We start from the raw sequence: 10,737 nt of genomic DNA, 5'->3' as shown, positions 1-10,737 counted from the left end.
GGTTTTCCGGTTTCATGTTCACCCGCCATTGCTGTTTGTACCCACTCCTGTAAATAAATACTCACCTGCACCAGAGCTGCCGCCTTCTGGGTCCTCTCTACAAACTCCACACGCCTGCCACACCGGGCGTGACACCTGCAGGGTAAACATGGATCAGTTGGAGAACCAGGGCCAGCTGGAGGTCGTGGACGTATTGGACAGAAGGTGTGTGACATCACTTCCTATGCCTCGTCAGTGACTGAGTTCTGATGGCACCCAGCTGTAAAAGTGACTGTGTTTTTAGGTTTTTAGAACTGAGTATGGTTACAGCTGACTCTCTTCAGTCAGACAGTGGTTTCTGTATCTTTCCTTTAAATGATGTCGAAGTACTTCCTGTTCGTTTACAACAGAGAAAGCCAACAGCACATAAACACTTCCTGTATCTGAAGTTCCCAGTTCAATATAATGTTCACACATATTAACATATGAGAGCAGATGGTTTTTAAATGTTTTGAATAATCTGTTGTTGTTTAAGGGCCAACCAGGAGATCCAGGTGTGAAGGGTAATTCTGGATCACAGGGACCCAGAGGAATGCCGGTAGGGAATTTAACGTCTCATTTAATGGTTTTTCTTTATTGTCATGACTATTTACATTGTAGATTCTCACTGAATCAATCAGAATCAGAATACTTTATTGATCCCCAGGGGAAATTATTTTTCGTTACAGTGCTCCATTATAAACAAACATTAACAAAGACAGACAATACACGAACTAAGAATAGCACAATATATACAGGCATATATATACATAAAAGTCACTTATTAATAAATAGCTGAAAGAACATGTGCAAGAAGGGTGTAGCTGTTGCAGTAAACAGTGTGTTAAATCCAAATCCAATTTATTTATATAGCACATTTAAAAACAAAAGGTTTGTGCTGTACAAAAACAAAGTGTAAAACACAAGATAAAACCACTGACACTTACATAAAACATAATAAAACACATAAACTATCAATATAAACACAACACATATATAAATATCAACTCACGCCAGTCTGAACATTATCGAAAAAAGGTGTGTTTTCAAAAGCGTTTTAAAAACAGGAAACGAAGATGCTCGTCTAATATTAAAGGCTGCATATTCCAAAGTTTTGGGGCCATAATTGAAAAGGCTCGCTCTCCTCTGCATTGTAGCCTTGATTTTGGGACAACCAACAGCAGCTGGTCAGCTGATCTGAGGGTCCGTGAAGGAATATAAGGGTGAAGTAACTCGGAAAGGTATGGGGGAGCAAGAACATTAAGGCATTTATAAACCAGCATTAGGACTTTGAAATTAATTCTGTGATGAACAGGAAGCCAGTGAAGAGAGGACAAGATAGGTGTTACATGTTCATGCCTGTGGGTAAGAGTCAAGAGGCGGGCAGCAGCATTTTGAACAAGCTGAAGACGAGCAACAGACCCTTGGCTGACTCCAAGATAAAGTGCATTACAGTAATCAAGCCGTGTTGAAATAAAGGCATCTATTACCATCTCCATGTCACGTCTGGACAAAACAGGCTTCAGCTTTGCTATTTGCCCCAGGGTGGCTGTGGCTACAACGTAGCTTGCCATCACCAGTGTGTGAATGTGTGTGTGAATGGGTGAATGACTGGATTTGTAAAGCGCTTTGGGGTCCTTAGGGACTAGAAAAGCGCTATATAAATACAGGCCATTTACCATTTACCCCTGGGTTCAAAAGACTGTGCTCCTGATGTTCCTTCGGACCCAGGAGTTAAGACTGTTTCATCTGGAATTGTTTATTCTTGGGCTATGTTTTTTCAGCCAGCTGCCCGGCCACCTTCAGCTCAGTTACCTGCTCAGCAGTCACCTTCAGCTCAGTTTCCAGTGTCCCCGCTGCCTGTAGCCCAGTTGGCCGTCCGGCCTGTAGCTCAGTCGCCAACTCCACCATCACTTTCACCTCAACTTCAGTCGCTCTCTGTTCAGTCTTCTGTGTCATCGCTAGCTCAGTCTACACTTCCACCACAATCAGCCCCGCTACCTGTAGCTCAGTCTTCAGGCCCGCTACCTGTAGCTCAGTCTTCAGTTCTGTCAGCTACTCAGCCACCATCACAACTAGCATCACTGCAACCTTTATTACAGTCTATAGCTCAGTCAGTAGCTCAGTTAATTGCTCAGTCACAGTCTTCACTTGCCCCTCTTCAGGAGGCTGTACCTACACTGCCCATTTTGGACTGTTTTTCTAGCGCTCACTCTGAGCAGAGAGACAAACATATTAATACTGAAATATTTCCTCATGAACTGGCTAGTTTAGAGACTGTTACTTGCTCCAGGGCCTCCCCAGAGGCGCAATTACAGACCTCAGCTGACTCTGGACCCCTGAAGGCTAAGAAGCCAGATAAGGACTGCACCCGGCTGTCGCTGCCTGAGCAGGGTCAGTGCTCCGCGCAGCTGCAGTCTGCTCTGTGTGTGCCAGAGGCCCACATGTGTGCTGGTTCTGCTCCGTGTGTGCTGGAGGCCCACGTGCCTGCTGGTTCTCCTCACCTGCAGCGTCAGCGTCCTCATCCACGCCTGCAGCGTCAGCTTCAGCCTCGCCTGGTCCAGCCTCAGCATCAGCTTCAGCCTCCTGAATGGTGTTGCCGCCGCCGCTGCCTTCCGCATAGTGCTTGATGGTTTTGGGGACTGCACTTGGACACATTCAAAGTTTTAACAGTGTTCCGGACTGACTGACCTTCAGTTCTTAAAGTAATGATGGACTGTTGTTTCTCTTTACTGAGCTGATTGGTTCTTGCCATAATATGAATTCTAACAGTTGTCAAATAGAGCTGTCAGCTGTGCACCAACCTGACTTCTGCACAACACAACTGATGGTACAAACCCCATTAAGAAGGCAAGAAACTCCACAAATGAACCCTGACAGGCTCACCTGTGAGGTGAAACTATTTCAGGTGATGACATCATGAAGCTCATTGAGAGATGGCCGAGGGTTTGCAGCGCTGTCAAAGGTGGGCAGTTACTCACAGGAATCTAAAATATAAGACTTTTTTTGTTTTTAAGTCCTTGCCCCTGTGGGTCCTCTACCAGAGGCCTGGGAGCTTGAGGGTCCTGCGCAGTATCTTAGCTGTTCCCAGGACTGCGCTCTTCTGGACAGAGATCTCCGATGTTGTTCCCGGGATCTGCTGGAGCCACTCGCCTAGTTTGGGAGTCACTGCGCCTAGTGCTCCAATTACCACTGGGAACACTGTTACCTTCACCCTCCACATTTTCTCGAGCTCTTCTCTGAGCCCTTGGTATTTCTCCAGCTTCTTGTGCTCCTTCTTCCTGATGTTGCTGTCATTGGGAACCGCTACATCGATGACTACGGCCATCTCCTTCTGTTTGTCTACCACCACTATGTCCGATTGGTTAGCCACCACCAGTTTGTCCGTCTGTATCTGGAAGTCCCACAGGATCTTAGCTCGGTCATTCTCCATCACCCTTGGGGGCATCTCCCATTTTGACCTTGGGACTTCCAGGTTATACTCGGCACAGATGTTCCTGTACACTATGCCGGCCACTTGGTTATGGCGTTCCATGTATGCCTTGCCTGCTGGCATCTTGCACCCTGGCTTCTATCGCCTCCTTTGGCCGGCCTTCAGTTAGCCATTCCTGATGTTTCTCCTTGATTAGCAGACCACTCATTTGTGCTGCCAGACACTCATGGAGTGCATCCGCTTCTTCAGCCAGTAGGCATGAATCAAGCCCTGGTGCTGTCCAACTCTTCATACTGGAGACCCTTTCTTGGATGTCTGCCACTGTGATGGTTACAGGACCCTGTTCAGGGAGGTTGCCATGCTCTGCTCTTAGATCCACTAGCCACTGAGCATTGCTGTTATGGGTTGTGTCCTTCTCCCATATGCTCTTCCAGTATAGCTCTGTCTCCAGCCTTGGTGGTGCTGTTCTCATATTGTTCCCCTGCCACTGAGAGTACACCTTGGATGGTTCTGTGGAGAACAGCTAGTTTATTCTTCTATCTTCGATCTCTCTGGTGTACCGCTTCAATCCACTGGCCAAGGCTGTGAGTCTTTGCTTGGCAGTTTCCAACACATCTTGTATGGACAGCTTGCTAAACTTCTTAGGTACCCCTTTCTTCATCGCACCTTTCTGCAGCTCTAGTTGGTTAACTTCCCTCTGTGCTACCTTTATCTTAGCCTCTAGTGTCCTTCCCCAGGGAGGGTACTGCTCCTTGTGGCTGTCATCTTGTAGCCAAGCATCTCCGTGTTCACTGGTGCCATGGTGTAGATAATCTGGTTGGTTTCTTTCAGGTCAGTTCTTCTCACACTCAACACTCCTTCTGTCATACTTGGGGCTTGGTACTCATCTCAGGTGGGGTGATGATGTCTTCCTCCTGACCTGCTGGGGTTCCTGCGTAAGAGCTTTCCAACAGCGCCCTGTTCTCATCTCCTGCCCACGTATACCTCCTTATTCCATTAGCCCACTTCTCATCAGTGTGTCCTCGTTCTTATTTATAATCACACACTCACTCTTCCATGTTTCTGTCTGTGTTCAGGGTCTAAATGGCAGAGATGGATTTGGACTTCAAGGAACTAAAGGCACTAAGGTAGACCCACTCTTTACGATTTAAAATGATCACTTGTTTCCACCAACTTACATTGTGAATCTGTTTATTGTTCTGCTGTTCATCAGCTAATTAAGTCACTTCAATTAATGGAAAACCAGAAGAAACATAAAATAGAAATATGACAGCAAGTTCCTGTGACTATGAGTTACCTTTTCTCTTCATCTCCAGTGACATTTCAAGGCAGACATACGGTTTAAAGTTGTTGTTTTAAGTTAAGCGTTTTTCATAGACAGGTAGTCACAAAGCGCTGCACACAAAGATTAAAATAAACAGTACGATAAATAGCAAAATGCACAATATACACAATATAGAGTTTAAATGTAAATTAAAAATATAAAAATGTAAAAAGCATTGGTCAACAGAAAGCTTGTTTAAACAGTAAAGTTTTTAACTGCTTTTTAAAGGATTCCTCAGAGTCAACCAAACGTAGTTGTAGAGGTAAACTGTTCCACAGCCTTGGTGCCACAGACTGAAAGGCTCCGCCCCCTTTCGTCTTCAGTCGTGTTCAGGGAGCAACCAACAAACTCTGAGTCTGTGAGCGGAGACGGCGAGCAGCAGTGTATTTTGTGAGAAGCTTGGATAAATAATGTGGGGCTTGGCCATTTAGTGCTCTGTACGTTAAAACAATAATTTTAAAACGAATTCTAAAATCTATTGGGAGCCAATGTAAAGAACATAAAATAGGAGTGATGTGAGCTCGCTCGCTAGAGCGAGTTAGTAGTCTGGCTGCTGCGTTTTCCATTTTGCAGCTTGGAGGCGAGAAAGAGATGATTTATCCAAGCTGGTAAACAGGGAATTACAATAATCTAAGCATAATGACACAAACGCATGGACAGTTTTTCCAGTTCAGCTAAGGAGACCATATGTCGCAGTTTAGAAATATTCCTTAAATGAAAGAAACAGGAATGTGACAGAGACTTTACGTGTGAGTCAAGGCCCAAAGAAGAGTCAAATATTACTCCAAGATTTTGAATATTTGGCTTAGCAGAAGAACAGAAAGGGGCTCTCAGGGAAGACGGTCGCACTTTTCCTCCTCTCCTCCTTTCCCCTATCTTCCCTGCTTAGCTGCTTATGTCCTTGTCTTGTCTCGTGTTTTTTTTCTTTCACTTCCTGGAACACTCTCTCACAGTCTGTGTCTAAAACCTAAAGAGAACTATGGATTTGATCAACTGGTCTCTGAATGCTATTGACACCCTCTTCTCAACGAGAAGTCTGGGCTCGGGAGAGCCCGAGTGCCCTGGAAGGACCTTCCCTGCCGGACGGGTGGCAGAAATGGAGGATCGTGTGCCTAGCGGGACTGTCGATCAAGGATGCTGAAGATATCTACCTATTCGGAACCATGATAACAGGGTTCTTGCTGATCGGAGCTGGCTTGGCCCTGGCTTATCAGAGAATTAAGAAAGCGGAACCGGCTGTCCAAACCGCCACAAAGCTGCCCGCTGAGATTGAATTGACGGGACGAGGTGCGGGTTTTAAGAAAGGGCTCACAGACGGGGACATGGTCAAGAGCTTGGAGGCAATTGCGGCTGCAGTGAATACTCAGAATAACATCTCTGAGCGGATATTGGGACACATCAGGGAAGAATCCGCTCAAATCAACAACTATGGGCGGAAGTTGGAATACATACGCAGTTGGCTGCGGTCGCGAGGTCTCAGAATCTGATCTGTGAGCAAAAGAGTGACAAGATCACGGAATTGAAGGTAAATAACATCATGGAAAAACTCGCAGCTATCCAACGGGTGATGGAGGGACCAGTGTCGGAGTGCTAAAAGAAACAGCTCGAAATTCTCATGAGTTGTTGGAAGAAAATCGCAATCATAATGTGGCTACCCCTCCGGCGCCAGCTGCGGGCTCAAGGCTGGAGCCGATCAAAAGATAAGATAAGATAAGATAAGATAACCTTTATTAGTCCCACACGTGGGAAATTTGTTTTGTCACAGCAGGAAGTGGACAGTGCAAAAGTTATGAAGGACAATTAGAATAAAATAAAATACTATATACAGTAGAATAAAATAGAATAAAATATACAATAGGATAAAAATAGAATACAAATGCTATATACAACTGAGTGAAAAATACAACGGTTGCCAGAAAGATTATTGCACATTTGTGTTATTGCACATGTGTGGATGTGTGTGTTTGATCAGTTAAAGTCTTTGTTGTGGAGTCTGACAGCAGTGGGGAGGAAAGACCTGCGAAATCTCTCCGTCCCACACCGTGGGTGCCGCAGTCTCCCACTGAAGGAGCTGCTCAGTGCTGTCACAGTCTCATGCATGGGGTGGGAGATGTTGTCCAACAGGGATGACAGCTTAGCCACCATTCTCCTGTCACTCAAAACAATCCCTGATAACGACTATGTTGAGACTGTTCCTTCCCATCCCATGCAAGGCCACCTGGGTTGGCTGGTAGACTGTTTACTTAGCCTGGCAGGGCGAAGGACACTGTCTCCGCTGAACTATGGACACACACACACACACACACATACACTTACACTGATAAGCAAACACTGATTCCCCCTCCCTTTCCAAACGCCTTCGATGCTTGTTTCCTGCGGGGGAACACGGCGGGTCTATGTGCCGCGCTGGAATGATAGCGCTGTGCAGGGCGGCTGCTGTGTTCGCTTCGGATGACTCCTCACCCCCCACCCAACCCCGTGGCTTGTCATGTCCTTCATAATGTTGTGCTGTGGACATTCATGTGCTTTTTTTGTGCAGAGGAGTTTTTTTTTGTTTCCTGTTCTCATGCTGTCCTACCATGGAAGCACAGCATGAGTAGGGGTCTCTTTTTTTCCTCTTGTACTTTCCCATTGTAATGTACATTTCAATGTTTTTTTCTCTAATGCTACCAATCTCCGACCGGTATCCCCATGTAATGTCTGTGTTGTATGTGTAAGGTCGGGGGGGTCCCATTTCACTGCAGGGCAACCTGCATGTGACGAATAAAGCTTTGATTGATTGATTGATTGATTGATTGAAGAACCTGACTGATTTTAGAATATAGATCAGGAGGAGCTATGATCATGGTCTCTGTCTTGTTCATGTTTAAAACAAGGTAATTGTCAGAAAGCCAATGAGAGATTTGAGTTAAACACTGGACTAGGGTGGACAGCCTATCCAGCTGATGAGGCTTAAAGGACATATACAGCTGAATGTCAGCGGCATAGAAATGATAAGACCGGTCACTAAAAGACTGAATAATGCCAGCTAAAGGAAGCATATAAAAAGAAAATAACAATGGACCCAAAACTGAACCCTGTGGAACCCCGCAGGTCAGGGCAGCAGTGTTGGAGGAGAACCTATCAGTCCTAACAGAAAAGGTCCCGTCTGATAAGTAGGAAGAAAACCAGTCTAAGGCGGTGCCAGATATACCAGCCAGAACCTTCAGCCTGTTGAGTAGGATTTTGTGGTTGATGGTATCGAAGGCTGCGCTGAGATCTAGCAAAATGATCACGGAACAATTTCCTGCATCAGGTGCCATTAGTAGATCATTATGGACCCTTAAGAGAGCGGTCTCTGTAGAGTGCTGCTTTTGAAAGCCAGACTGAAAAGGGTCAAAAATCTGCAATCGGCATAGTAAGGACCTGAACTGATTTTCTACAATTTTTTCTAGTAATTTACTTATAAATGACAATCTTGAAATAGGACGATAACTACTAGGGGAGGTAGGATCTAGATTCTGTTTTTTAACAGAGGGGTTACCTCAGCATGTTTAAAATAGGACGGAGCACAGCCTTGCCTCAGTGAATTGTTGATGATGGATAGTAGTGTGGGACCAATGCTGGTGAGAGTCCCAGACAGGACAGAGGGAGGTAATATATCTAAGGAGCATGATGAGGATTTCATTTTACCTATTACTGCAATTAAGTCATTGAGTGTGATTGGAGAAAATGAAGTAAATGACCCGGGACAACAAATGGCATCTTCATAAGGGGAGGCACTTGAGGAGATTTTGGATCTCAAGTCCATCACCTTATTTACAAAGTAATTGAGGAAAGTGCTGAAGTCTTCATCAGAAAGTAACACAGCATGCTGAGTTGGAGGAGAAACAATACTGTTGATGGTATCAAATAGAATTCTTGGGTTATTTTTATGACGATTTATGAGATTAATGAAGTAAGAGGCTCTGGCCTCTTTGACTGACTCATTAAATAAGTGAAGAAGTTCTTTGAATTTTTTCCGATGGACAACCAGCCCAGTGGACTTCCAGAGACGCTCTGCTTTTCGACAGGAGCGTCGAAGACCACGGGTTTGATTATTTAACCATGGTGTGCAGGAACTAACAGTGCAATGACTAGTTTTGAAAGGAGCAACCTGATTAAGAATGGCAAGACAGTGTTCATTAAAAGAATTAATAAGGATGTCAACCTCATCAGAAGGAGGTTTAAAATTAAAAAGAGAAGAAAACTTTAAATTGACAGAGTCATCAATAAAGCGCCTGCGCCTAATAAAACTTTGGGGAAGAGACTCTGAATTGACAGATACATTAAAAAAGACTGACTTATGGTCGCTAAAACAACATCATTTAAGTTCATGTGGTCAAGGGAAACACCACAGGTGAAGACCAAGTCCAGAGTATGCCCAGCTGTGTGAGTAGGACCTGATACATGCTGAACAAAATTGAAAGAGTCCATAATGCTCAGGAACTCCTTAGTGGTACTGTTTGATGAGTCCTCTGCATGAATGTTGAAGTCACCAACAATGATGACCTTGCCCAGTTTAATCGTGGAAGTTAAAAATTCTTGTAGGTCTGACAGAAAAGACGCAGCAGACCCAGGTGGACGATAAATTAAAATGCCGTATATGGGCTGTTCTCGTCCAATTTTTATCATAATCATCTCAAAAGAGTTGTAACAGCTCGAGGAGATCATCTGGCATAAAAAATGTCTTTTTAAAAATTACCGCTGTTCCACTTCCTCGTCCAGATATCCGAGGTGCACAGAGAAAAGAACAGTCAGCGGGACAAAGCTCTAAAAGATGTGAGACTTCATTCTCACGCTGCCACGTCTCAGAGATAAACATAAAATCAAGCTTCTTCGTACAGAACAAGTCATTTAAGATATAAGACTTGTTGGCAATTGAGCGGGCATTAATTAACATCCATTTAACGCTGCGACCCACCGGGACAGGGGTAGAGTTTCCAGGAACAGAGTTCGTACTATGCTGTCAGGATCCTGGGTCTCCTGACCCAGCGTTTTTAGTTCCTTGTGATTTTTGTATTTTGTACTTGTGTGAGTTAATCTATGGTTTCTAGTTTTGATCCCTTGCCCTTCATGTTTCTCTGTGCCCCCTCTGTTCTGTGTAAGTCTGTGTTTCTTGGTTTGTGTCTTTGCATGTTTTGAGATTTTTGTGTTTTCTGTCACTCGGTATTGTGAATTATGTTCTCATGGTTGGTCTTTTGTTACTCCCTCGAGTCTAGTTTCTTGTGTTCCATGCTTAGTATTTCCCTCTGTGTATTTTGGTTAAGGTCTGTGTCTTATGTGAATGTGTTCTGCTTTGCTTCCTCGTCTCGTCAGTTCTGATTTCTCCCAGCTGTGCCCTCCTTCTGTGTCTCATTCCCTCGTTACTTCCCAGTGTATTTAAACCCTGTGTTTCTCTGAGTCAGTGTCGCGTCTCTCTCAAGCTGTGGGTTTCCTCGTGTGCCTCTCTGTAAATTGTAGTTCATATTTTTCCCAGTGTAGCTTAGTTTTGAATGACTTTACCCTGCCAGCAAATAAAGCTGAGTTCTTTGTGTTTAAACCTCGTGCCTGAGTAACTGCCACACAGTGCTTCCTGACATTTGCAGTAAGCTGCGCAGCAAAACGGGGTTCCTGCTGCGATGAGGCATTGCTTTCCATGCTTTCAGGTGAAAGCCTGGGTGGTAAACACAGTGGGTTGTGGGGATTAATCCAGCTCCAACAAGTCTCAGGCGGATCTTACCGCTAGCAGCCCAGGAATAAAGCCCCCGAAGATCTGCCTCTTTCCGAAGACGACGGAGCAGGACAAGAAAGCCGTCTCTCTTCCCCTGCTTCCTCCGATGAGGCCTCTGAAGCAAAAATGAGCTGACCGGCAAGAGTGGAGGTAAACTGGGTGCTGCGTCGCGCTCAGCGGCGGTGGGAAAACTGCGTGTTGACAACTTTCAGAGTCAACACGTTTCGTTGA

At 45.0% G+C, this 10,737-nt stretch overlaps 1 protein-coding gene across 1 annotated transcript in view; it reads left to right on the top strand.

The window, feature by feature from the left end:
* The first annotated feature begins 53 nt into the window (after positions 1 to 53).
* Positions 54 to 10,737, top strand: part of LOC120442493 (collagen alpha-4(VI) chain-like) — a 44,107-nt gene continuing 33,423 nt past the window's right edge. The window contains exons 1-2 of the mRNA XM_039618984.1: positions 54 to 204; positions 515 to 577. The gene's annotated coding sequence lies outside the window, so the exon portion shown is untranslated. The remainder of the gene's footprint in view (positions 205 to 514; positions 578 to 10,737) is intronic.

This window comes from Oreochromis aureus, linkage group 11, assembly GCF_013358895.1.
Source record: "Oreochromis aureus strain Israel breed Guangdong linkage group 11, ZZ_aureus, whole genome shotgun sequence".
Lineage (NCBI taxonomy): Eukaryota > Metazoa > Chordata > Actinopteri > Cichliformes > Cichlidae > Oreochromis > Oreochromis aureus.
This window is presented reverse-complemented; position numbering and strand designations above follow the sequence as displayed.